This window comes from Paroedura picta, chromosome 2, assembly GCF_049243985.1.
Source record: "Paroedura picta isolate Pp20150507F chromosome 2, Ppicta_v3.0, whole genome shotgun sequence".
NCBI lineage: Eukaryota > Metazoa > Chordata > Lepidosauria > Squamata > Gekkonidae > Paroedura > Paroedura picta.
This window is the reverse complement of record NC_135370.1, coordinates 153,809,702-153,813,833: the sequence shown is the minus strand read 5'-3', so window position 1 is coordinate 153,813,833 and position 4,132 is coordinate 153,809,702. Positions and strand designations below refer to the sequence as shown.

The 4,132-nt window shown below is 42.3% G+C and overlaps 1 pseudogene; it reads left to right on the top strand.

Moving 5' to 3' along the window:
- Positions 1-1,610: 1,610 nt before the first annotated feature.
- Positions 1,611-1,781, top strand: LOC143828951 (small ribosomal subunit protein uS14 pseudogene; annotated as a pseudogene).
- Positions 1,782-4,132: the final 2,351 nt, after the last annotated feature.

Sequence of the window (4,132 nt, the reverse complement as noted above, 5' to 3'; positions counted from 1 at the left end):
GAAATGGGCCTGAAGCAATTTTTGTGGCGTCAGTACTGTTTGCTACACTTTCAAAGGTGCCACCCACCATCATTCACTTCCCTGTCTTACTTTGTACCCATCTCTTTCTTTTTCCGAGCTGCTCACATTTGCACTGGTAGAAGCTGCCTCTTTTTTTAACACAGCATTTATATCGATATATCACTATAGAAAACCAACTGGATTCAATGAGAGCTACTGTTGAATAGATATGCACCGGATTGCAGCTTAACAAATGCAGAGTACATTCAGGGAGATCATTCAGCAGGAAGCTGTGAAAACCCCCATAGAGTAAGGTTACCAGATTGTCCCACTTTTGGAGGGACATCTGGGGGCATCTGGCAAATCGTACCTGTTGAAATTTATATATATATATATATATATATATATATATATATATATATATATATATATATATATATATATATATATATATATATTACAATGTTATTTTTGTGTTCTATGCGTTCTATGAAAAATATTGTTGCTCCATATAGACCAAATTTTAAAAAAGATCCCCCCCCCCCGCAGTCAATTGTGTCCCGCTTTACCAATGTTGAAATCTGGTCACCTAGAGCAGTAAAGAAACCTCCATGAAACACTGAGCCTGAGGGACTATTTATATGATAAAAACCACTGATGAAGAAAACAACTTTGAAAACAGGCTATTGAAAAAGAAAATGTTTTGTGTTATCCGGAACCCGTTTTGGTTTATGTTCGCACATCATAGATATGAAGGCAATATCTACAAAATAAATTGGAATAATTATAACCAAAAAGATTACATTTTTGTACCAGCCAATTGGTTGAATTTTTCTAGTTTGGATTATTCCATTCGGCCAGCCCTTTTTTGTATGCATTTGATGTTGTAGCTATTATTTATTGGGATATGCAAGATCTGCAGCATGCATGATTGGACAGAATACAGGAAATGGCCTGCAGAGGGCACCAGAGGAGATGTATACTTACCATATTTAGCTCAAGAACTTTTTGGCATTCTTCAAATAAACTCTTCTGTAATCTGATTGGCTCAATTGGGGACTTCTTCCTCCTTTGAGCACAGTTCCTCCGGCTTGTCTTCAGAACATGACAAATAACAGCAAAATTTTATTGTTTAAGACTGTAGGATATAATCAAAATCTTTATTCAGGCAAATCCTCCAGCAGTTCAATTGAGCTCATGTCTTATGACGTTCCAGAATTGAGGTGGGGAGACCATTTAAGCCCTGTGTGGGCAGCACTAGGAAATTTTTGAAGAAGATTTTGTTTGGCAGCAACCATGTAAAATAAGCCTCAACCAATTCTGCTATTACTCACAGTGGAGAGGCCAGTCTTTTGCAACACTGAAGTGAGAGTCCAACACATAAGCCAAGAAAAAGTGGAGGAAGACTGTCCTGAGGAAGCAGAGTTGTTGGTTCGTTTCAGCTGGAAGCAGGGTCGAGACTGAGAAAAGCCAGAAAAAGTGTTTTCAGGTTGTCTTGTGAGATGTGTTTCCAGGTTGCCTAATGAGATGTGTTTCCCATGGAAATGAATGGATGACTATGATGATAATGAATCAATGTAAGAACAAATGACCAGGCCACCACTAAAACGATGGGCCACCAGCAGCTCTACTGAAGACACCCTGGGAAGTTTGGGCAGGGTGCATGCTCATGCCAGGCCTGCTCCAGCCACCATGGCCTGATCTACAAGTACAGCCTCCATATGTGCCATTAGTGCTGCTTCCAGTATGCTAAGGACATCAGCTTCATCAAGCTGTTCTGAGTGCCTCACCCATGCTGGGAGTGACCAACCAACTGGAGGGAAGCCTGAGAGACAGACACAAACAGAGAGAGAGAGAGAGAGAGAATGGAGGAGGCAAGTTGGACTGAACTGGACTGGCCTCCCTCCCCCTCCCTGCTAACAAGTGCATTCCGTAAAGAGATTGTAAACCAGGATTTTTTTAAAATAATAAAAAATAATGGGAGTAATTCCATGCTGTTAGTAGGTAGGCAGGAAAGTAGGTGGGAGCTCCAGGGGTCAGGTGCCCTCAATAAGAATCATGCAAGGCTGGATGCTAATGTTCATTCCAGAATCCTTCAGAACATGTTTGAGCTTCCACTTTTGTTAACTACTAAATTAAGTTGAAGTTTATTGGCCCTTTTTGCCAGCACTGAAATTGCTTCTGAAGCTAGAGAGACCAGTTGGAATAAGCTCAGGAAATCCTTCACTTCCCACTCAGCTTCTAGGTACAGGAACACTGCAGACCTATCGTTGTAATAGATCAGATTTCTCCTGTGTACAGCTCTGTGCTATGTCAATTTGACCAAGGGTCTTTGCAGAGCTATTTTGGATCCCTTCCCAATTTTACACTTTGGAAGTATAGTTTGCAATTAGAAGAGTCCTCCTCAAAGGGCAGCAGACTCTCAACATATGCGTAACCAGTTGGCTTCAGCAAATCCCAACAGCTGCGAAATAAATGCTATACTCAGAGTTGTTTAGTGGAGGTCATGCAGGGAAGGGAATGTAAAGTAAAAGCGGTTTTATATTTCCTTCATATGCAAGTTTATAAGGTCTTTTGTCTTCTGAGTCTACATTTGCCAGGATCCACTAAGACCCGAAAGGGGAAATGTATCAAAGAAGCATACCAATTTAGAAAGCACATCTTGTTTGATTTATTTAACAAGAGAAATAAGCTAGCAGGATGAGGTCAGTGGTGAATTTAAACATTAAGGCCAACTACTGAGCAACACCAGAAGCCATGGAAGGAAATGCTTCTAAGTGCCTATAGAATAACCATGAGCTGAACTCAAGCTACAGCACTACTGTTTACCACCTTTTAAGTTGCTCAGAGTCCTCCTTAATGGTTTTATCCTCACAACAGTCCCATGAAGTAGCTGACCTGAGAAAGAGGAGAACTGGCCCAAGGTCACCCAGCAACTGTTGTTAAAGAGTGGATATTTGAATCCAGGCTTCTGAGATCCATGTTCAATTCTCTAACTGTTCTAGCTGTATCTGAACAAATCAGTGGTGACTCACAGAAGAAGAAGAAGAAGAAGAAGAAGAAGAAGAAGAAGAAGAAGAAGAAGAAGAAGAAGAAGAAGAAGAAGAAGAAGAAGAAGAAGAAGAAGAAGAAGAGTTGGTTCTTATATGCCGCTTTTCCCTACCCGAAGGAGGCTCAAAGCAGCTTACAGTCGCCTTCCCATTCCTCTCCCCACAACAGACACCCTGTGGGGCGGGTGAGGCTGAGAGAGCCCTGATATCACTGCTCGGTCAGAACAGCTTTATCAGTGCCATAGCGAGCCCAAGGTCACCTAGCTGGCTGCATGTGGGGGAGTGCAGAATCGAACCCGGCATGCCAGATTAGAAGTCTGCACTCCTAACCACTACACCAAACTGGCTCTCAGTTTGAAGAAGAAGAAGAAGAAGAAGAAGAAGAAGAAGAAGAAGAAGAAGAAGAAGAAGAAGAAGAAGAAGAAGAAGAAGAAGAAGAAGAAGTTGGTTGCCACTTTTCTTTACCTGAGCGACTTACAGTCACCTTCCCTTTCCTTTCCCCACAACAGACACCCTGTGAGGTAAGTGAGGCTCAGAGATATTACTGCTCAGTCAGAACAGCTTTATCAGTGCTGTGGTGGGGCCAAGGTCAACCAACTGGCTGCATGTGGGGGAGCGCAGAATTGAACCTGGCATGCCAGATTAAAAGTCCACACTCCTAACCACTACACCAAGCTGGCTCTTCCCCTGCCACAAATTGTGTTAGTCTTTAAGATGCTACTGGACTCTAGTTCTTTTCTGGTGCTACACCCTAGCATGGGTAGCCATCTTGATGTGTTCCACCATAGCAGTGCTCAGTATACCAAATGGATCAGCCTCGGGGTCAAATCTAGTCTTTGGAGAACTATCAGTTGGCCTCCTCATTGTCGAGAGATATGTGAAGGGAAGACTATGGCTGTTATAACAGATATTTCTGGCTGTTTACTTGAGTGTTTGAGGGACAAGCCTAGCACCTTCCTCACAGTGGCTCTGACATGAGACTTGTTTCTGATCAAAGGATGTTATCTTTAGATACAGCCATTGGTAGCATTTTGTTACTTCAGAGGCTATTATTAACAGAGCCATGTGCTAACAGTGAAAGC